Source organism: Lithobates pipiens, unplaced genomic scaffold (genome assembly GCF_037356315.1).
Source record: "Lithobates pipiens isolate NorthernLeopardFrog02 unplaced genomic scaffold, aLitPip1_a1.2 Scaffold_28, whole genome shotgun sequence".
In the NCBI taxonomy this organism is placed as follows: Eukaryota; Metazoa; Chordata; class Amphibia; order Anura; family Ranidae; genus Lithobates; species Lithobates pipiens.
Genome location: NW_027507789.1, coordinates 185189603 through 185213953, shown reverse-complemented (window position 1 = coordinate 185213953; position 24351 = coordinate 185189603). Strand labels below are relative to the sequence as shown.

General features: G+C 44.3%; 1 long non-coding RNA gene across 1 annotated transcript in view; it reads left to right on the top strand.

The window, feature by feature from the left end:
- The window catches only part of LOC143935920 (uncharacterized), a 34367-nt gene extending 11859 nt beyond the window's left edge, over positions 1-22508 (top strand). The window contains exons 2-3 of the long non-coding RNA XR_013263588.1: positions 19888-19960; positions 20173-22508. This is a non-coding gene — a long non-coding RNA (uncharacterized LOC143935920). The remainder of the gene's footprint in view (positions 1-19887; positions 19961-20172) is intronic.
- The last annotated feature ends 1843 nt before the right edge of the window (positions 22509-24351 follow it).

Sequence of the window (24351 nt, the reverse complement as noted above, 5' to 3'; positions counted from 1 at the left end):
CCCCCCGCACGGTTTTATATAACCCAGGCTCCTCGAGACCCAGAAAAATCAGCCATGATCTCTATTTTGCAAGAACTGATGCAGCAAAGGGTGATCATGTACATTCCCCCCGAGGAGGTAGGGCTGGGCTGTTACTCACACATCTTCCTTGTAAAGAAACCATCGGGCAAATTCAGATTGATTCTGAATCTGAAGATTTTAAACAAATCGATCAGATACAAGAGATTCAAGATGGATACAATTTTCTCGGTGAAGAGTCTTCTGATGCCAAACTGTTTTATGGCATCCATAGACCTAAGAGATGCATATCTCCATGTGCCTATGGCCATAGCTTCACAGAAATATCTGAGGTTTGCGGTCAGGACTGGAGGCTCGGTGCTACATCTCCAGTTCAGAGCTCTCCCGTTTGGTCTATCCTCATCTCCGAGGATATTTACAAAGATCGTAGCAGAGGCCCTAGCCCCCCTCAGAGTAGAAGGTATATCAATCGTTCCATACTTGGACGACCTTTTAATTTTTGCCAATACAAAACATCTATTGGAGAGGGACCTGGGAAGGACAGTAAGACACTTAGAGGGTCTCGGGTGGCTGATAAACAGGGAGAAATCAAGCATGATTGCATCTCAGTCGATAAAGTTCCTGGGATACACCATCGACTCCAGACAGGAAAAGATTTTTCTTCCAGTAGAGAAAATAGAAAAGGTTCAGAGTGCCGTGAAGAGGACCCAGACAAACCTGCCTATTTCTATCAGGGCAGCCATGTCAGTTTTGGGCCTCCTCACAGCATCCATCCCTGCAGTGCAATGGGCACGCCTCCATGCAAGGGATCTCCAACAGGCAATATTGACAAATTGGTCCTACGGGGAGTCCCTTGAGAAACAATTGAGGATGCCCCCTCAGGTTCAGAGAAAGCTGTGGTGGTGGAGGAGTCACTCAAATCTAGACAAGGGTCTACTTTGGTGTTTTCCGGTAGACCGGAGGTTGACTACAGCAAGCTCCTGGGGGTGGGGTGCCCACCTGGAAGGGCAGATGGCCCAGGGGAGCTGGCAGTCAAAGAGGCCAGGAGATCCTCCAATTGGAGGGAACTCAGGGCCATCCTGCTCGGACTTTGGACCTTCAAAGAAGTGGTTCAAGGTCTCCATATCCAGGTCTTATCCGACAACGCCACAGCTGTATCTTATATAACAAGGCAGGGGGGCTGCTGCCAGCCAGATTCTGTCATGGGCAGAAAGCAACCTGAGGTCCATATCAGCAGTACACCTAAAAAGGAGACCTGAATGTTGTAGCGGATTTTCTGAGCAGGGAAAAAATTCGGGAGTCAGAATGGAGTCTGAACCCCAAGGTTTTTCAAGATCTGACAGTGAGATGGAGACTGCCTCAGATAGATCTATTCGCGTCACGGAGCAACACCAAAGTGAAGGCCTTCTTCTCTTTAAACAGACAAGATCAAGCAAGGGGACCGGATGCCCTAGCACAACCGTGGAACTTCCACTTGTGCTACGCTTTCCCCCCCTTTTCAGATGATCCCTTTGGTTCTGAAGAAATTGCAGGGGGAATCCACAAGTCTGATTCTAGTGGCTCCCTTTTGGCCCAAAAGGACATGGTTTGCAACGATGCAGAGGATGGCGGTGGGACCCCACTGGGTTCTTCCGCTTCGAGGGGATCTCCTAACCCAGGGACCTCTTCAGCATCCGAATATCGGGCAACTCAACCTAACTGGGTGGTTACTGAGGAGCAAATCTTAAAAAGAAAGGGGTTATCGGATAAGCTTGTCACAACCCTCTTAGGAAGTAGAAAAGATACTACTAGGTCAATTTATTTTAAAACGTGGAAACGTTTTAACTCCTGGTGCCTATCAAAGGAATTCCCTCCCCAGGAGATACTTTCGGTTCTAGAATTTCTCCATGAGGGCATGGAACTAGGGTTGGCAGCCAGTACCCTGAAGGCACAGGTGGCTGCTTTATCGGTTTTTCTTGAGAGACAGTTATCTCAAAAAACGCTTATTAGATTTTTTAAGGTATTGGCCAGCGCTAGGCCTATACCATTTAAGTTTTTTCCAAAATGGGACTTGTCATTGGTTCTACAGGCATTGACCAGAGAACCTTTTGAACCCCCAGAGGAAGCCACTATCAGGTTTTGGTCGCTTAAAGTGGAAGTAAACCCACTTTTTTAACTTTTACCTACAGGAAAGCCTATAATAAGGCTTACCTGTAGGTAAAAAAAATATCTCCTAAACCTGTACGGTTTAGGAGATATTCCCCTCGGTATGCGCCGCTGACTGCAGGGGCGCATGCGCACAAGGGGGTTCTCTCCGCGAAAATCCGGCAGCGCTCGTCCGGCCGGATTTAAATCTCCCGCGCGCATGCGCGGGAGTGACGATATCGCGGCTCCGGCCACTCACAGCGCCGGAGCCGCGATACCCGGAAGAGACGCCGAGGGAGCATGTCGGCTTCCTCGGCGTGGATCGGGCGAGATGTCGGGGCCTCGTTCTAAGGTAAGTATTTCATAATGAGCTAGTATGCGGTGCATACTAGCTCATTATGCCTTTTGCTTTGCAGGTTTTAAAAAAAAAAAAAAAAAAAAAAATGCGGGTTTACTACCGCTTTAAGTTAATTCTTTTAGTGGCCATTACATCTGCTAGAAGAGTAAGCGAGTTACAAGCCTTATCAATAGTGGAGCCTTTCTGTTACATATTTCCAGACCGGGTGGTTCTTAAAACTGACCCGGGTTTCCTACCAAAAGTCTCAACAGCCTTCCATATGACGCAGGAAATAGTTCTACCTACCTTTTGTCCTTCACCTTCAAATGCTAAGGAGAAGTCTTTTCATAGCCTAGATGTAAGAAGGTGTCTATTACACTATCTAGGGATCACAAGTAAGTTCAGGAAGTCAAACTCTCTCTTCGTTGTATTCTCAGGACCACGGAAGGGCTATAGTGTGTCCAAAAATACGATAGCTAGGTGGCTACGAATGGCTATTAGGGAAGCCCATAGAGCATCCGGAGTAGAGCCCCCCTCAGGGGTAGTCGCCCATTCCACTCGGGCAGTAGCAACATCCTGGGCGGAAAGAGCGGGGGCCTCTCCGAGTCGGATCTGTAAAGCGGCTACGTGGACAAGCTTCTCCACCTTCACCCGCCATTACAGGTTGGACCTGCTTTCAGCTTCAGATCAATTGTTTGGCAGAAAGGTTCTGCAGGCGGTGGTCCCACCCTAGAGTAAGTACTCTCTTATCTCCAGGTGCTGTCCTGAAAGACGAAGGGAGAAAACCCTAGTTAGACTTACCGGTATCGGTATTTCTACGTGTCTTTCAGGACAGCGCCGATGACCCACCCTAGATTTGTATCTGAAAAATGTGGTGTTATTGCTATGTTCTGCTTATTTAATTTCAGCATGGGTGGAGGTACTCTATGAACAACTGAGGCCATGGTGGAGGTGTCCGGTCTTTAAAGTGATCTGCAGTGTTTCCTGGGAAAGTGTGTGGAGCTGCGCTCTCCAGGTGCTGTCCTGAAAGACTCGTAGAAATACCGTTACTGGTACCGTATATACTCGAGTATAAGCCGAGATTTTCAGCCTCTTTTTTGAGGCTGAAAGTGCCCCCCTCGGCTTATACTCGAGTCACCGCTGTCTGACTGCCCGAACAGCGTGTCGAGCAGACAGACAGCGGCCATTCTACCTTTCAAAAGCCGCGCCTCCGCCTCCGCCTCCGCCTGTGATAGGCGGAACACTCAATTTCCCAGCAGTCAGTGTTCCGCCTATCACGGACATCGGCTCATCCTCGGATGAGCCGATGTCCGTGATAGGCGGAACACTGACTGCTGGGAAATTGAGTGTTCCGCCTATCACAGGCGGAGGCGCGGCTTTTGAACAGGGGAATGGCCGCCAGGGCGCCGACGAAGAGCGGCGATCCTGGCATGGGACAACACGGAGGCTCGGGACGGGACGACACGGAGGCTCGGGACGGGACGACACGGAGGCTCGGGACGGGACCGGACGGACACAGGTAGGCTGGACACACAAGGCTGCACGGACACACACACACACACACACACACACACACACACACACACACACACACACACACGGATGGATACACACACACACACACAGGGATGGATGGATGGACACACACACACACACAGGGATGGATGGATGGATGGATGGACACACACACACACACACACACACAGGGATGGATGGATGGATGGACGCACACACACACAGGGATGGATGGATGGACACACACACAGGGATGGATGGATGGACACACACACAGGGATGGATGGATGGACACACACACAGGGATGGACGGACACACAGGGATGGACGGACACAGAGGGATGGACGGACACACACAGGGATGGACAGGCATATCTCACCCTCGGCTTATACACGAGTCAATAGGTTTCCCAGTTTTTTGGGGGTAAATTGGGGGCCTCGGCTTATACTCGGGTCGGCCTATACTCGAGTATATACGGTAAGTCTAACTAGGGTTTTTTCTTTGGATAAGTATTATAGCTTATAGTTAATTTTATTTTTATTTTTTTTTAATTGTTGCTCCTTGTTTATAGCAGGAAAAAATAAAAACCATAGGTGATCAAATACCACCAAAAAGCTCTTTTTGTGGGGTAAAAAAAGGACAATTTTGTTTGGGTACAACGTCACACGACCGCACAATTGTCAGTTAAAGGGACGCAGTGCCGAATTGCAAAAAAATGGCCTGGTCCGGAAGGGGTGAAATCCTTCCAGGGCTGAAGTGGTAAAAATAAATGAAATGGTGTTTTTTTTTTTTGTTTGTTTTTTTGGGGGGTTTGTGATGCTCAGTTGCAGTGAAGATCCGCTTTAAAGCACCAATAGCGTTAATGAGCATTTTGGATGTGTTGTACAGGCTTTCATGGCTTTTCGCGTCAGGCAACACTCCTTAAATGCCCTACCTATGTGATGTGTTGATAATTTTTTTTTTTTTTTTTTTTTTTGATCTTGTACAAGGCTAAAATATAAAATGATCACTTTTGATGCTTTGCAACCGCACCTTTTAAACGCATTGTGTCATCGCATGCCTGACAAAGTGGTCCTGCATGGCTCCGAAACCTTGCACTACACCATTCTGTCATGTGATCTTTCCTGAAATAAAAGCCGTTTGAAAATATTGGGGAAAATTTGAGGAAATCGATGATCCTTGGTGTGCTGGCGAATATCTGCATATTGTACAACAACATCCAGCTGGGGGTCGCTACAGCACTGGGAATATGGACTGTGGTCTGTTAAATGCATTGTAAACACCATAGGCACATTTATGGTGCGTTTCAATAGAAGTGAATGGAGGCAGTTGTAAACTCCGCAGGCAGCATTATTTTTGCCTTGCCTCAATGCATGACAATGCTAACGCTGTAATGTGAACACTTCCATCTGCTCCTTAATGTAACAATTTTGAGTGACATCGATAGGCATTCAGGAAGCGTTAAACAAATACGACCCAACTGCCTATTTTCAACGCCTGTGTGAAAGAGCCCATAGTTAAGCTTACAGAAATGGTGAAGCGTGCCTGCAATGTGTTATATGGGCATTTATTTTTATTTTTTTATTTATCTGTCTTTGTCAGCTTTTCTGACATTTTCGTAATATTTCTCTTCTTGGGTATAGTTTTATTATTTGGGTCTTTGAATTAAAAACTTTCAAGAATTCCTGGTCTGGAGTATAGCTTGAAGTGTACTGCCACTGTTTTCCACTAGAGTGTGCTATGTTACCATTATTACAATAAGCCTCACATTTATTTCATTTAGCCCAGGTTCACGCTGAGCTGCGGGTATGAAGCTGTGCGCGTTCAGCTCAAGTGATTTCACTCCCGCATGTCGGTCCTGAGTTTGGCGATGATTTCAGATTCTTTGTGGGTTTCTGCACAGATGTCAATGGAAATCGCACACCCCCGAAATTGCAAAAAGTAGTATAGAAACTACTTTTTTAAATCCGTGCGGCATCACAAATGTGGCGCTGTGTCGCACCAATTAGAACAGTGCCATTGCCACCGAGTTGAAATGTCAAATCGCATTTCAAATCGCATCAGTGTGAACCAGGGCTTAAAGCAGAGTTCCAGGCAAACATTGAACTCCTTACAAAACATAAACACACCCCACCCACCTCGTTTTTGGAAATTTTTTGTTTTTTCATACCTTTTTTTTTTATCTCTTATGTTCTTCAGGACTTCTGTCCCACGGTGACGTCACTGCCGCTGTTTTTTTTGTTTTTGTTTTTTTATTATTTTGCCCCCCCCCCCCCCCCCCCCCAAGTTGCCTTCTGGGACCAGTGTGTGTTCCAGAAGATGATGGGACCATTCAGAAAGAGCCGCACAACTCGCGCATGCGCAATAGGAAACAGGCTGTGAAGACACAAGGTTTCACTTCATGTTTCAATTAGTAAGGATGCCAGCGCCTGCACCCGAAGCCGATGGACGGAAAGTTGGCATGGGGTGTTGGGAAGTGAGCACCTCTTTCATTCTCTGCTTCTCCCACAATTTCTCATTTGGTCACCAGTTGAATTAAAAGTGAAGAGGACATTTACTGACCTGCCCTATTTTTTCATCTATTTGTACCTGTTCCGTCAGAGAGTCTTTACCGAGATTGTTGTTGCGGTGTGTCAGACTGTGTGAAATAAAAAGTGCGTACCTATGTCTTGTTTAACCGGTCCCCGACCAGCTCATGTCTTTTTACGGGGGCAGAATGGCTCCCCTGTGCAAAATCCCGTACAGCTTTCTTTAAGAGGGCGCACATGTGCTGCAGGGGCTCCGGTGGTTGCTGACGGCCACGTGCGATCATGTGCACGAGCACCAGCACGGGGATTTTTTACCAAAAATATATAGAAGAATATATATTGGCCTAAACTGATGAAGAAATTTGTTTTTAAAAAACATTTTTGGGGATATTTGTTATAGCAAAAAAAATATATATATTTTTATTTTTTTGTGTATGTATAGTGCAAAAAATAAAAATCGTATAGCGCCAAAAGAAAGCTCTATTTGTGTGTGGGGGGGGGGGGGGGGAGGACGCAAATTTCATTTGGATACAGCATTGCAAGACTGGGCACTTACCAGTTAAAGCGACGCAGTGCCAAATTGTAAAAAGTGGGGGTAAAACCTTCCGAGGCTCAAGTGGTTAAAAACAGTACTCCTAAATCATTTTATTTTTTTTTCTAAAAGAGAAAAAACCTGTTGGGCCTCTTGTACACTGTATTGATATATGAGCATCAGACATTCCTGGCAGAAAAATGTGAGGATGGTCTGTATATCATTTAGTATTTGGGCATATTGTCGGTGCGCACACACAAGCAGGAGGCATTTGGGAAGAAACGCACAAAAATACTGACTGGCAACTCAGATTTCTGTTTTTGCTTTTTTTTATTTTTTTTTTATTTTTTTACTGATCAATATGCAGAACATGCTTACTGAAAACAATGGGTTGAATTCTTAGATCAGTAAAAAAAAAAAAACAATGCCTGAAAATTGTGCGTTTTCAAGCCAGGAGTATGCAAGAGGCCTAAGTGTAAATGAACAAAAAAAGCGTTAGCTGGGGTTGAGATTTATTGCTTTCTTTAAGTCTATTTAAAATCTACATTTCCATTTTAGAGCAGTGTTGTCACCCTGGTAAGGGAAGTAGAAAAAAAAAATAGATCCATTGGTTCAATAGATCAGCAGGTAACAAATCTGTTAGTGGGGGAAAGCAGAAAATAAAGTTTCTGAGGACATCTTGTGGCCAAAAGGATGTACTGCTGAATACAGTACTGGATTGAAAGTAAGGTCTTGTTCTCATGGAAGGCTGTGTTTTAACACCTTTGCATCCCTATGCCGGTAGTCCCATTGCTGTCTGTTGGGATGTAGCGGCTGCATGAATACAGCCGCTGCTCGCAATATGACATCCAAGCAGGTTCGTGTTCACAGCTCTATACACATCGCTCCCAACTGTCCCTGATTTGGAACAAAGTCCCTCTTTCCTCTTTAGTTGTCCCATATTTTAGTCTGATCTATATAGTTGTATATAAAATGTACTATTTTTTTTTTTTTTTAAAGCGTTTCCAAGTGCAAAACCTTTCATCCAATTTCTAAATCGCTGCATTTGTAAATGTCAAAAGCCAATATAAAAGAATATCAGCGATTTAAAAAAAAAAAGTACTTTTATGGATTTAACTAACCATTTTTTTTTTTTTTTTTTTTTTTTTTTTGTAGAATTCTTCTTTAAGAGGGCATGGCAGGGGGTGTGTCCTATGCCTACATTCTTTTGCTAATAGCTGGCCCTTGTTGCCATCTCAAAGTTGGGAGGTATGACTATACCGGCACGGATGTCACACTGGGAGCAGCAGCTGTGTCCGTGCAGTCGCTGCAACCCAATTGACAGCTATGGGACTGCCAGCATGGGGGTGCCAGTAAACATGGCCTTGCACGGGGCATAGATTAAAGGGCCACGTGTGCATGAGGCCCAAGTATTGAATCTTCAACTGTTGTTTTTTTTACCAGTGGAAAAGAGCGCCTCCTAAGTGCAGTATCAAAAGGACATTTAAAAACGGGCTAACACTAGCTACTCACATGATGCTAGAGGTAAAAGACTTGTATAAAGGATTCCCAGGATGGCTCCTGGCGGCTATTAATCACAGTTTGAGTGATCTCACGGCCCAGTGGAATCCTTTATATGAGTCCTTTTACCTCCAGCATCACGTGTTAGCCTGTTTTTAATAAAATGTCCTTTTGGTACTGCACTTAGAGGCGCTCTTCCTTTCTTGAGTTCCACATTTAAACAGAGCCTGCTTCATAAGAGTCAGCAGCCATTAGTGGATTATCCCCCCCCCCCCCCCCCCTCCATATTGGACTATTTCACCATGGACCTTTAGACCCCTTTCACACTGAGGTGTTTTTCAGGCGCTACAGCACTAAAAATAGCGCCTGCATAGTGCCCGAAAAAAGCCTCAGCTGCAAACCCAGTGTGAAAGTCCGAGTGCTTTCACGCTGGGGCGCTGCGCTGGCAGGGCATCACAAAAAGTCCTTCCAGCAGCTTCTTTGCAGCGGTGTGGGAGCGGTGAATACACTGCTCCTGCCTATTGAAAGCATTGGGGCAGCGCTGCTTTACCACTGAAAAGCGCCGCTGCAGCGGCGTTTTGCAGGCGGATTTAACCCCCTTTTGGCCACTATAGGGAGTTAAAACTGCCTCGCTAGTGGCCAAATAGCGCCGCTAAAATAACGGTAAAGCGGTCCTAAAAATAGCGCCGCTTTACCGCTGACGCCTGTGGCAGCTCAGTGTGAAAGGGGTCTTAGTAGTGTTCACATCCTATCATTAGGCGCATACTCAATTTTTGGACACAAAAATTTTTATCTTTGTTTTTTTTGTTTTATTACCAGTACCTGGGGAACTTTTAAAATAAAATAAAACTCTTGCATTGTGTTTAAAAGGGAATGTGACTTTTTGCATTTATTTTCTTTTTTATTGATATGGTCAATGTATATAAAAACATAACAAGAGACAGACGGCATTATACTGTATATGTCCTTTTTTAATTTTGCCCATACTGTGTTTTAAAATATATGGTACCAGCTGTTATTACATTTGTGTTATTCACAAATAGAAGAAATAACCATCAATTAATAGATGGAAAATAATCATCAATCGCCCTCCGTCTGGAGCTCCATGCAAGATTTTGCCTCATGGGGTAAGGATGATGAAGAGAAAAGTGAGGGATCAGCCCAGAACTACATGGGAGGAGCTTACTAATGATCTCAAGGCAGTTGGGACCACAGTCCTCAAACAGTCCATTGGTAACACAATACGCTGCCATGGATTTAAATCCTGCGACCCCCACAAGGCCCCTCTCCTCAAGAAGGCACATATACAGGGCTTTCTGAAGTCTGCCAATGAACATCTAAATCAGGGGTCTCCAAACTGCGGCCCTTTATCTGACCCTTGGAGCACTGTTGCTCCCACTGATGAGGCACTATTTCTCCCACTGATGCCAATGATGGGATACTAATCCTCCTAATGGCGTACTACTTTCTGGAAGAAAAATGTTGACTATGATGCTAAGAACACCATGCCTACAGCCGAGTACCGAGATGGAAACGTGATGCTTTGGGCTGTTTCTCTGCTAAAAGTACAGGCTGACTTTGCCACGTTGAGGGGCCAATGGATGGGTCTATGTATTGTAAAATCTTGGATGAGAACCTTCTTCCCTCAACCAGAACACTGAAGGTGGGCCTGACAAAAACACATACCACCAAGGCAACAAAGGAGTGGCTCAAGAAGAAGCACATTAAGGTCATGGAGTGTCCTAACCAGTCTTCAGACCTTAATTTATATAGAAAATTTATGGAGGGAGCTGAAGTGAGTTGCCAAAGCGAAAGCAAAGAAACCTTAAAGTGGAGTTCCAGGCTTTTTATGTTAAGTCAGCAGCTACAAAAAGTGTAGTTGCTGACTTTTAACCACTTGCTTACTGGGCACTTAAACACCATTCTGCCCAGACCAATTTTCAGCTTTCGGTGCTCTCACACTTTGAATGACAATTACTCAGTCATGCAACACTGTACCCAAATGAATTTTTTGTCCTTTTTTTCCCACAAATAGAGCTTTCTTTTGGTGGTATTTGATCACCTCTGGGGTTTTTATTTTTTGCGCTATAAATGAAAAAAGACCGAAAATTTTGAAAAAAAACGCATATTTCTTTGTTTCTGTGACAGAATTATGCAAATTATTAATTTTTCTTCATAAATTTTGGCCACAATTTATACTGCTACATATCTTTGGTAAAAATAACCCAAATTAGTGTATATTATTTGGTCTTTGTGAAAGTTAGAGAGTCTACAAGCTGTGGTACGAATCGCACAAAATTGATCACATCTGATGTACTGGTGGCCTATCTCGCTTCTTGTGACCCGAACAAGTCAGGAAAGTACAAATACCCCCCAAATGACCCCTTTTTGGAAAGTAGACATTCCAAGGTATTTAGTAAGAGGCATAGTGAGCTTTTTGATGTTGTCATATTTTTCCCACAATTCTTTGCAAAATTAAGATTTTTCATTTTTTTTTTTCTCCACAAAATTGTTATTGTAATAGGTTATTTCTCTCACATGGCATGTGTATACCACAAATGACACCCCCCAAAAAATTCTGCTACTGCTCCTGAGTATTACAATACCACATGTGTGGGACTTTTTCACAGCCTGGCCACATAGAGAGGCCCAACATGCAGGGAGCGCCATCACTTGTTCTAGGAACATAAATTACACATCTAACTTGTTGACTATTTATTACACTTTTGAAGCACCAGGACAATGACACGTGACACCGATGACAGATGGCACTGATACGTGGCAATGATGACACTTATACGTGGCACTGATGACACGTGGCACTGATGACAGATGGCACTAATATGTGGCACTGATGACACGTGGCACTTATACGTGGCACTAATACGTGGCACTGAAGACACGTGGCACTAATACGTGGCACTATTGACAGATGGCACTAATACGTGCCACCGATGACAGATGGCACTAATACATGGCACCGATGACGCGTGACACTGATGACAGATGGCACTGATAAGTGGCATTGATGACACGTGACACTGACAACAGATGGCACGTGACACTGACAGGTGGCACTGATGACAAATGGCACTGATACGTGGCACTGATGACAGATGGCACTATGTGGCACTGATGACAGATGGCACTGATGACAGATGGCACTGATGACAGGTGGCACTGATGACAGGTGGCACTGGGGGCAGGTGGCACTGGGGGCAGGTGGCACAGGGGGCAGGTGGCACTGGGGTGGATGGATGGCACTGCTGGGGATGATGGATGGCACTGCTGGGGATGATGGATGGCACTGCTGGGGAGGATGGATGGCACTGCTGGGGAGGATGGATGGCACTCCTGGGGGAGGATGGATGGCACTGCTGGGGGAGGATGGATGGCACTCCTGGGGGAGGATGGATGGCACTGCTGGGGAGGATGGATGGCACTCCTGGGGGAGGATGGATGGCACTGCTGGGGGAGGATAAATGGCACTTTTTTTTTTTTTTTTTTTACATTTTTTTTTTTTTTTTTTTTTTTTATAGAGCGAAGCAGAACGGCTGCCGCTGCAGCCGTTCATCTCTCCCTTCTCACACTCTGTGTGAGGAGGGAGAGCGGCGCTGAGAGATGATCTCATATGTTTACATATGAGATCATCTCCCATTGGACACGCCGATCACGCTGTAAACGGCCGCTGTGATTGGCCGTTTACAGCGATCTGTGTTTGCCTGTCCCCGGGGGACACGGCGAACACAGAACTTCCGCGATGCGCGCCCGCGGCGGCGCGCATTGCGGAAGTAAACAATAGGCCGTCCAGGGACGGCCTCCCGGACGAACACGCCTGCCCTACGGCCGTCATTCGGCTATAGGGCGGGCGCGAGGAGGTTAATAAACACTTACTGGTTCCACGGTCCAGTGATGCGGCCGAACCGAGTGTCGCTCCTCTCCCCCTCCTCTGGCGCCTCCATGCCGCTGTGGGCACCCGGCCGTGACAACTTTCAGCTTCACGGCCGGGCCCGCTCGGCACATGCGCGAGTCGCGCTGCGCTCCCGGAGTGGACAGGCGATCTCTTGGGACCTGTCATGTGTCCCAGGAGATCGCCTAGAGGAAGGGGCCGCCTAAGGCAAAAGGAGGAGTCGCCTTGGCTGTCCCTGGGTGGAAGTGGGACAGGAAGTCCCCCCCCCCCCCCCCAAAAAAAAAATTACATGCCAAATCTGGCATGTAAGGGGGCGAGGAGTGCATAAAGTGGAAGTTCCATTTTTGGGTGGAACTCGGCTTTAAGGATTTGGAGAAGATCTGCAACCACTTCAGTACCCGCCCATAGTCGTATGACATTCGCAGATGGCATCTCCCATCCTAGGCAGGCATCATATTACATCCACGGCTTCCCGTTTGGTATAGGGTGTCCTCCACACACCCACGATCGATCGTAAACACACAGATTCACATCCTGTAAGGGGCGAGGAGACAGATCATGTGTTCCTAGTATATGGGAACCAATCGGTCTCCTCCCCTAGTCTATCCCATTCCCGCAGAGTTAGAATCCCTCCCTCGGTAACTCATTTAACCCCTTGATCGCCCCCTAGTGTTAACTGCTTCCCTGCCAGTGACATTTGCACAGTAATCAGTGCATATTTATAGCCCTGATCTCTGTATGAATGTCACTGGTCCCAAAATAGTGTAAAATGTGTCCCATTTGTACGCCGCAATGTCAGTCATGATAAAAATCACAATAATAATAATAAAAATGCCATAAATCAACCTACTTTAACCTACTTTAACTTTTGTGCAAATCAATAAATTTACGCTTATTGCAACTTTTTTTTTTTTTTATATTGTAGAAGAATACATAATCGGCCTAAACTGAGATTTTTTTATTTTTTTTTTAAATTGGGATATCTATTATAGCATAAAGTAAAAACCGGTCAAATGCCAGCAAAAGAAAGCTCTATTTGTGGGGAAAAAAATGATAAAAATGGGTACAGTGTTGCATGACCGCACAACTGTCATTCAAAATGTTATAGCCGGTATTATTCACAATTTCTATAGCGCCAACAGTTTATGCAGCGCTTTTACATTGTAGAGGGGGGACAGCACAATTGTAGTACAGTTCAATACAGAAGGGACAGGAGGGCCCGGCTCGTAGAGCTTACATTCTAACGGGAGGGGGTGGTGGTACAAAAGGTAATAGATGCAGAGAATGATTTGATGGGGTTGTTAGGTGGGTGTGGAATAGGCTTCCCTGAATAAGTGAGTTTTCAGGGATCTCTTAAAGATGTACAGGTTAGGGGCTGATCGGATATAACGTGGCAGGGAATTCCAGAGGATGGGAGAGGCTCTGTAGAAGTCCTGAAGGCGAGCATGAGAGGAGGTAACAAGGGAGCTAGAGAACAGGAGGTCCTGGGAGGAGCGGAGGGGATGAGATGAGGTTGGTGATGTAAATGGGGGTGATGTAAATGGGGGCGATGTTGTGGATGGCCTTGTATGCTATGGTTAGCATTTTGAATTTTACACGGAAGCCAGTGAAGGGATTGGCAGAAAGGGGCGGCAGTCACGGATTGGTTAGTGAGGTGTATTAGTCTAGAAGCAGAATTCATAATATACTGAAGGGGGGAGGAGCCTGCGTAAGGGTAGGCCATTAAAGTGGGGTACTCCCTAAAAAAAAAAAAAAAAATTAAGTCAGCAGCTACAAATACTGCAGCTGCTGGCTTTTAATAATTGGACACTTACCTGCCCCAGGGTCCAGCAATGCGGGGGAACGAAGCCCCTCCCTCGTTCCCCGCTCCGCTCGCGGCGCCGTCATGCATACTGTGGGCACCCGGCTGTGGCTTCACAGCCGGGCACCCACTGCGCATGCGCGAGCCGCGCAGTGGGTGCGCATGCGCGAGCGGCGCAGTGGGTGCGCATGCGCGAGCGGCGCAGGGCACCGTAATCCGCTGTACAGTCACCTGGGACAGGTCCCAGGTGAATGTACGGCGTGAGGGGAAGTGATGTCACCAGCCCGGGCAATGAAGAAGGCAGACTACGAGGGACCCCCTAGCAACCGGTATTTAGATGGGAGTATAAATTTTTTTTTTTTTTTTTTTGCCAATTTTTTTTTTTTTACGAATTTTAAGCAGCTTTTAATTTTTTGGTGGCAACACCACTTTAAGGAGAGAATTGCAGTAGTCAAGACAGGAAATAATCAAGGAGTGAATGAGCTGCTTTGTGGTGTCATTGGTCAGAAAGGGTCGAATTCTGGAGATGTTGCGGAGGTTAACGCAGCAGGATTTAGTATTGAAGTAAAAAGGAAAAAAATGTGGCACTAAAATCAAATCAAATGTTGAAGACAAAGGAAGAGCTCACTAAAAGTTCTTCAGGATGGATAGTGGGTTCTCAAAACTCGGAAGTCAATCCTATATGACGAAGGTCAGCAGTCAACTGTACTTTGAGGAGTAGTAAAATCCAAATAAACAGATATGATGAAATACTCTTACCAGAGAGGGTGGACCTGTATGTCAGCGACACCAGATCTTACAAACATGGAACGATAATCACTTGGAGCGACCGGCTGTATGAGGTCTTTCACCGCCCACAAACTTCTAGGGAATTCGGCAGGCCAAAGCACTAACACCCAAGGCATCCAAATGCCTGTTTCTCAAATCGATCAATGTTCATGTGGAGCGAATGGCATGTAGAAACATAAGAGACAGGCTCCCAATGGTGTAGATCCGAGAATACAAATTGGCGTTTTTGCAAAAAATGCCAAATATACAAAAATAGTAACAAAACATGAAAAATAAAAGCATCTGATCACGTAATTAAAAAGCAATATGGGAAGTGAGAGAAGCATCCCTACGCGTTTCGTCCGAACTGGACTTCAACTGGGGCACGTTTTTCCTTGTTAATATTGAAGTGTATATGGTATTGAAGTGGGTAAGGGACCAAAATCCCTCCTGAGATGTGTGCAAACCTGGTCACCAACTACAAGAAACGTCTGACCTCTGTGATTGCCAGGAAGTCGTGTTTTGCTTGGGGATCAAATACTTATTTTACTCACTGAACTGCAACTCAATTTATAACATTTGTATTGTGTGGGTTTTTTTTTTTTTTTTTTCTGCATTTTTGGTTGATATTCGGTCTCTATCATTTAAAATACACTTATGATAAAAAATATTAGACCCTTCATTTCTTTATTAGACCCTTCATTTCTTTGTAAGTGGGCAAACTCACAAAACTGCGGGGGATGAAATCATTATTTTCCCCACTGTATATGATAACTAAGGCATTAAGCAGTTCTATTTATCTAAGAAGCACGGTGGCGGCAGCGGTACATCCAAGGTGAAGTGAAAGTAAATCTGTCATACACCATGGAATATCAGCCAGGCAAACGACAGTCTAAGCATTTCTATTAACTAGCAGTAATAATGCAACCAGGACAAGCCTGTGTGTGGGTGGATGGGATGGTGTCATATGATACACAGCAATCTATCTTCAAAGTATTGTTCCACCCACTCTAACACTAAAAACATTGCTTAAATATTTAACGTTCCTATCAAGTTTAAACAACCGTCATTATACAATGGGAAACTTACAGCAAGTGATGACCTTAGTCCAATCAAAGGACACTCAGGGCCTGTTTACACCATATGCATTTTTATGTGCAGTATGAACGCATATGCATTAAAAATAAATGGTTTTCAATTGGCTTTATTTACACCATTGTGGTGCTTTTACATGCATGCTGCATTATTTTGCATGTGAACGCACCACAAATGCATGTAAATGGAGAAAATAATGGAAAAATAAACACAAACGCATGCAGAACTGCACAGTGAACGTGGGGATTTTGGTGTAATCAAACCCCAAACTAGTGATATTGTTTATTATTCCATGTTACTGCAGACCTGTACTCATAGCTCCCAACTGTCCCTGATTTGGAGCAATATCCCTCTTTTAGGGTTGCCACCTGTCCGGGATTCACCTGGACAGTTTGGGTTTGGAATCATGTGTCCGGGTTTCAGACTGCTTGAAACCCAGACACATTGTTCAGACTAGACTATGGCTTCCCAGCAGGGCTGCTGTCTAAGCTGAGAGTGTCCATTTCACACACTCTTTCATGCTGCCCAAAGCCAGCACTAACAACCCCCCAACACACATACAGATGGAAGAGGAGAGAGGGCTTGATCTGCACCTCTTCCTCCCGGCCTTACCCCTCTGGGTCTGCCCAAACTCCTTAGAAAGTGCAGGCTTTAAATTTGAAGTTTAGCAGCCTCTGGATGAGAGGTGCTAACTGCCAAGGGGTGAGTGAGCTCACCATCCATCCCTGTCTGTGACTGAAGTTTCCCCCTTTCTATCTCCTGCCTCTGAGTGGGTACACTAAGGTAAATCAGGGTTCTCAGAGCACCCCTTACATCAGATTTCCCCTACACCAGAGGCCACAGTGTTCTCCCTTCAATCAGGGTCCTCTCCATACATCAGCGTTCTCAGTGTTCCCCCCCTTAAATCAGGGTTCCCAGAGCATCCCTTATGTCAGAGTCCCCAGAGTTCTCCCTTACCTTGAAAGGGAACTCTGCGAGTTCAGATGTAAAAGGGGAACTCAGTGCACTCTTACATAAAGAGAGACTCTTGTTATTCACTTCATATGATTAGAAATGTTATTTAATAGCAAAATACATGTATAGGTTATACTACAAAATAAAAATAGCTGTGTGCCGCTAAAGTGTACGGGGTGGACTTAAAGAAAAGGTGGCAACCCTACCCTCTTTGCTCCTCATGTGTCCCTCATTTTGGTCTGATCTATACAGTTTTATTTAAAATGCACTTTTTATCTGCTTTTTATCTGTTTCCCAGCGCTAAACCTTTCATGCAAATTCTAAATTTCTGCATTTGTAAATTTTAAAAGCCAATATAAAGGAATAGTAGTGGTAAAAACAAGCCCTTGTGGATTTAATGAACCTTTTTGTCCTATGTCCTATGCTTACATATGTTTGCTAGTAGGTGTCCCTCATCCCCATCTCAAAATGTTGGTAGGTATGCCTGTACTGGTAATGTAAATTAGAACAGTTTCATTAAAGCTGAACCCCAGAAACAAACTTTCATATAAATATATTCCTCAATGGCCAAAAAAGGATATGAATCCACTTTGTCTGCACAAATTGCTTTTGAAAACCCAGATATTACCTTATAAAAGCAGCAGTGACATCAACCACTGTGCTGTACAGAGCCTGAGCTGTATGGATCCAGCAGGCTCCACCCATTACAGACTGCCTGCTGAAAACGACTGGAGGGGGGCGGAGACAAGACCAGTCGCCATGCACAAGGAGAGAGAGCAGCAGTGACCGGTCTTTATTACAGGAAGCTCCTGCACAGAGGAAAATTCAAGAACTGGATTACTGCACAGACCTGGAAGAAATCCACAAAGCACACTGAGATTCCAGGAAGAATACATGGTGAATGTATTTAGACAATATTGACATATCCCGAAGTTTAGTTTTGTCAAGCACTTGAGTATTCATTTCAATGGTCAAAATAAAATTATTATTCTGAATAATAATATAATTATTAGTCAATGAAATTAACACCCAAGCACATGATGCATACCACCCACATTTTAGAGATGGGAATGAGGGACACCTACTAGTAAAAGTACGTAGGCATAAGACACACCCCCTGTCACGCCCCCTTAAAGGAGTAATAACCAAAAATAAAAGATTAGTTAAACCCACAAGGGCTATATTATTATTATAATATATATATTTTTTTACCTCTACTATTCCTTTTATTGGCTTTTGAAATTTACAAATGCAGCAATTTAGAAATTGGATGAAAGGTTTAGCTCTGGGAAACATTTTGATGGATAAAAAGTGCATTTTATATAAATTAGACCAAAATGAGGGACAGAGGGACATTGCTCCAAATCAGGGACAGTCCCTCAAAATCAGGGACAGTTGGGAGCTATGCATGACACGCCTAGATGTGTTTGCGTGCATTCACGTGTCAAGCATTTTTGCTGCCAGGAGAAAGGCCGTTTAGGAGAGCTGGGCAATGAAGGTATGAGGGTATGAGGTCTATATTAATTTTCCCAAGCAAGAAGCTAATTCCAGTCCCCGCTTTCACAAACTACAGTCCCGATTTCTCCTTTGTCTCACTTTTTTCATATCTGCATCTCCTGTTCAGAAAGCTGAGCTGACAACACTGCTAGGAACGTTAGTGTAGCAGAGGATGTGTTGTCGGCTTATTACAGGAAGTAAGTCGGTCACTCAGTTTTATGGCAGGAGCAACAGGTACTAATTTGTACTTGAACATTTTTCAAGAAATAACATTGCAGAGATGTACTGCATATGCATTTTTACCCAGACATACACTTTGGGCTGTGTTCACACCTGAGCGATCCGGATCGTGGGTGGAATAGTATCGCGAGGGGAACGCGTTTGCATTGCCATTATTTCTTAATGGCACCTCAAACTATGGCACAATTGTGGCAAAAATCGTGACCGCAAACGCTCCAGGCTCTGTGCCATTATTTGGTACATGTGCTCCTTTTGCTAATCCAGCACTGAAATAACATTGTCCTCTTCTGGATTCTGAGAGGACCCTGCCTCTGCACAGCCAATAGGAAAGGTCTATATTATGCAGGCACTGACATGGACATCTAGAGAAGGACCCCGCAGTGCGGCTGCCACCATATGTTTTGTTACTACCCTGTTTCCCTGAAAATAAGACCTAGCGCGATTGTGATGATGGCTGCAATATAAGTCCTACGCCCCCAAATAAACCCTAAAGTCCTTGCAGGTCTTATTTTCAGGGTAGGGCTTATTTGGGGGGGTAGGGCTTATATTGCAGCCATCCTGACAATCACGCTAGGTCTTATTTTCAGGTTAACAGGGTATCGCACCCCCCATTCCTTCTGTATTGTACCGTTCCCTTCTACATTGTAAAGCGCTGACCTGAGTGAGAAAGGAAGGGTGACCCCCTGAAAGTTGCACATCTATGGTGTCTTGCTGCAATGAATGGAGCGGCAACCTCAGCCTGGACTCCAACCAGGCCATGCCCCAACGCGTTTCACTCCACCACCCCCCCCCCCCGAGCTTAGTTATGGGGATCATGTCAGGAAGCTGTCACTGTCCTGGAACAATAATATGCGGCGAGGCCTTCCCCATCCCACAACCCCATGCATATTTAGTGGCCTGTATACGCACGACTGCAGGGCAGGGAATGCCTCGGCCACGTATTATTGTCCAGGACAGTGACCGCTTCCTATTGGGATCGCTCAGGTTGGGTTCAGACTAGGATCTGAACACACCGGAGTTCATCTCTAGTAGCAATTGATTATAGGTCTGTTTTTAACTTTTTCCAGGAGGATGGTCTACGTGAACAGCTTTACCCCAGATGCCTGCATACTTAGATGTGCCTGTTTAATCATTAACCATGTGAGTTTTTAAATGTTATACCTTCAATAAATGTAACCATATTGCTGCTTATGCCGGTGATGGTTCGAATTTCAAAAGAATTTTCTTTCGAAAATCGTATCTAAGAATTTTTTCGTACGAATTTCGCACCATTAGTGGGCTGCAGCAACAGACGATTTTTTTATTTTTATTTTTTTTATTTATTTTTATTTTTTTTGTTTTTTTTTCATGAGGAAATCAAATTTGAGGAATCAGACATGTTGGAAATTTTTTGAAAAAAGATTTTCTAATCAATGATGGGAGAATCGTGAGCAAAATGTAATAAGAAAAGCAAACTTACGGAGAGAAAAGAAGATTCCCAGCCATGAAAATTATTTTCTGTAGCAACATGAGGTGAAATTGAAGGCTTGGTCGGCCGAATTTAAAAAAACAATGGTGGTGCCATCGGATCACAAAAAAAAACTTTCTAATTTTGAAAAGAAAATTTGTTTAAAATTCGACCATGTATGGCCTGAATTAGGCGCCTCTCTTCTCTTTTATACTCAGTTGTAACATGACGCTGCTTGTATATCAAGACATGGCTTGTATATAAAGTCAAAATGTATTTAAAAATGTTGCTCGTCTTGCAAAACGCTCTCAAACCAAGTTAGTTACTCTCAAACCAAGGATTTACTGTACTATGTTGCTGTGTCTATACCAGGGATCCTCAAACTACGGCCCTCCAGCTGTTGCGAAACTACACATCCCATGAGGCATTGTAAAACTCTGACATTCACTGACATGACTAGGCATGATGGGAATTGTAGTTCCTGAACAATTGGAGGGCCGTAATTTGAACACTCCTGGTCTCATAGCTCCCAACTGTCCCTGATTTCGAGGGACTGTCCCTCATTTGGAACAAAGTCCCTCTTTCCTCCTCATTTGTCCCTCATTTTGGACTGATTTTATATAATTGTATATATAAAATGTGTCCTATGCCTATATGCTTTTGCTAATAGGCGTCCCTCATTCCCATTCTTATTACATCCATTCTTATTATGTCCATTACATCCTCGTCATCGGAGACGCCCACAGAAGCAGTGTTGGGAAACCTCTCTGACGCTCTGTTTAAAGTGGTTGTAAACCCTTACAGACCACTTAGACCTACAGGTAAGCCTAGATTAAGGCTTACCTGTAGGTCCAAGAAATATCTCCTAAACCTACACGATTTAGGAGATATTTGCAAATGACAGGCCCTGCTGTCTATGGCGCACTAAGCATGCCGCTGCTAACGGCAATCATGCCCTTAGTGGCAGCTCCCGCGCGCATTGGCGGGGGTGACGTCATCGTGGCTCCGGCCAGTCACAGCGCTGGAGCCGCGATACCCGGATGTCACTCCTCGCCTCATGGCGGCGTCAGAGGAGGACGACGAGGGTCGCTTCGAGGGGCTTACATCTCAGGTAAGTTATTCATAATGAGCTAGTATGCTATGCATACTAGCTCATTATGCCTTTGCCTTGCAGGGTCTATTTTTATTAAGGCTTTACTTCCTCTTTAAAGGGGTATTCTGGCCGCTATGTGTTTTTTTACAAACACTGTAGCTGCTGACTTTTAATAAAGACACTTACCTGTCCAGCGAGCCCGCAATGTGGAACCCCCCCCCCCCCCGATCGGCTTTTGGAGCCGCCATCTTAACGAAGGGAAACAGGCAGTGGAGACTTGCAGCTTCACTACCCGTTTCCTACTGCGCAATGCACGAGCCGCGTGCCGCTTTGTGAATGGCCTGATTGTGTTTGGGACACACACGCGGGCCGCTTGCCGAAGAGGAGGAATCGCTGCAGAATAGGAAGAGGCAGATTAGGAAGACTGCCTAGCAACAGGGGTTTCTGCTAAGTTAAAAAAACAAAACAAAAAAAAACATTTTTTTCCAAATTTTTTTTTTTTAAAGAATATTAATGCTATTTTTTAGGGTGACCCTCTGCTTTAAGGCCTACTTTTTGGGGTATGCTAAGGAAGTCTGGAGTTAAAGGGGGACTCCAGTCTAGACACTTGCCGCTCCTTTGCTTTAAATGTAAACTCAGAAAGCTCCAGTCTTTCAGTGTTTGCAGTAAATCTACTTTTTCTCAGACCACAAAGCCTGAAATGGATAGCATTATCCTGAGCACAGAAAGCGCATCCCTATGTTTTGGCAGGCTAGACTCCAGTATGGATCATTCGTTCTTCCTCTGTACAGAACATCCAAAATCAAAGTGCTGACACAGGGAAGGCGAGTGTATTTTTAGCAAATGCAGAACCACCCAGTTGGCGCTCTGCAACAAGATTGTTAGAGATCCTTCCAATATGTACAGTCAACTGATTTTTACAAAATTGGGATTTTATTAAATCTGTAGGTGGATTTGAGGAATGCTGAAGCCTATAGTAGCCACCCTGGCGGTATGATTATGTCAGATTTTTGCAACTAAAAGCGGTACAATTGTTTTGCATAGAAATTTGGTGTTTTATATTGTAGGCCTGTAATTCTTAGTAATAATGCACTTAAATCTGCCCAAACCAGAGTCTAGTAGACACCCCGGGTATGGTAAAGTTTGAAACCCAAAAAATTATAAAATAATAAATTTAACTATAAATATAAAGAAGAATAATATAATAATAAAATGAATTTCCCCATGATTCACTATCGCCCAGTTCTTAGATTATTATTTTTTACTTTCTGCTATAAAACATATCCAATAAAAAAATCATTTTTAAAAAAAAAAATCATCGAATTTCTTCATAAATTTAGGCCAATATGTATTCTGCTCCATATTTTTGGTAAAGAAAATCCCAGTAAGTGTATAATGATTGGTTTGCGCAAAAGTTAAAGCATTTACCATCTATGGTAAATATATGGGAATTTTTTTTTTTTTTATACTAGTAATGGCGGCAATCACTTATAGCGGGACTGAGATATTGCGGACATTCTGACACTTTGTGGGAACCAGTGACACTAATACAGTGATCAGTGCTAAAAATATACATTGTTGCTGTACTAATGACACTGGCTGGGAAGGGGTTAAACATCTAAGGGGGATCAAGGGGTTAAATGTGTGCCTAAGGGCTCATGCACACTGCAGCTAAATATTTTTTTTAAAAATCTGCTTTTACAGGCATTTGAGCTATTATTTCAGCTGTGGTTTTTTTTGGCTCTTTTGCTTGTTTTTATTGAGCTTCTTTGAGCTCCTTTTTGAGCTTCCTTTTAGCTGTTTTGAGCATAAATATTTTTCCACAAACCTTCCCCTCTTATTTTTTGTGTCTTTTTCAAGCTTCTTTAAGCTTTTTCATCCTTTTGCTCCGCTATGCAAAGTGGGCACGGACACAGTCCCACTCTCCTCTATGGGGCAATCGCATAGAAACGGACCGCCTGTCCGTTTCCATGCGATTCCATCTGATCCGATCTGTCAGACGTATGGGGTTTAGGACCACCATCCGTCTGTTTTTGACAGACCACGTCGGACCGGATGGCGACGGGTGTCCGCTGACTTCCGCCGCTCCATAGAGAAGACTGGAGGGTCTGATCAGGTCCACTTGAAAAACTGACAGGCGGACCTGATCGGACAGCCTATGTTAAAGGGGCCTTAAGAAAATGGCTGGAAGAGACTGGAGGAGATCCGCAGCACTGAGATAGGAAAAAAAATGATGTAAAAAAAAAAAAAAAAGTGAAACTGTTTCATGAAACGAAACCATGGGAATGATACACTGTGCTTTACAAAACAAAATGTCATCTAGTTTTGGTTAAGTCGTCTTCGACTGCTAAAGCTGAAGTTTAACCACTTCAATACCGGGCACTTTCGCACCTTCTTGCTCAGGCCAATTTTCAGCTTTCAGCGCTGTCACTTTTTAAATGACAATTGGGTGGTCATGCTGCACTGTACCCAAACTACATTTTAATCATTTTGTTCCCACAAATAGAGCTTTCTTTTGGTGGTATTTTATCACCTCTGCATTTTTTATTTTTTGCTAAACAAATAATAAAAAAGAAAGTAAGTACGTTAACCTTAACTGATGGGCACTGATAGGTGACACTGATAGGCTGCAGTACTTATGGGTGGCACTGATAGACAGCACTGAATGATGAATCCGTCCCTTTCTCTGTCTCAAAAGTGAGACATCGGGGGTCTGCTTAGATCCCTGATATTTCCCCAAACCCCCCAGGGGATCCAAAAAAATGGAAAAAAATAATAAATTCAATTGCAAAAAAATAAATAAAAATAAACTGAAATGGTAAAAAATAAACAACAACAATAAAAAAACTGACACCAGTGGCGGAACTACCAGGGTTGCAGAGTTCATATTTGCGACTGGGCTCTGGCGTTCCACCACCATGGGGGATCACAAGAGAGCAGGAAGGTGGACTGCTGCGGGATTGTAGTAAAGAGCCCCAGGATCAGTGGGTA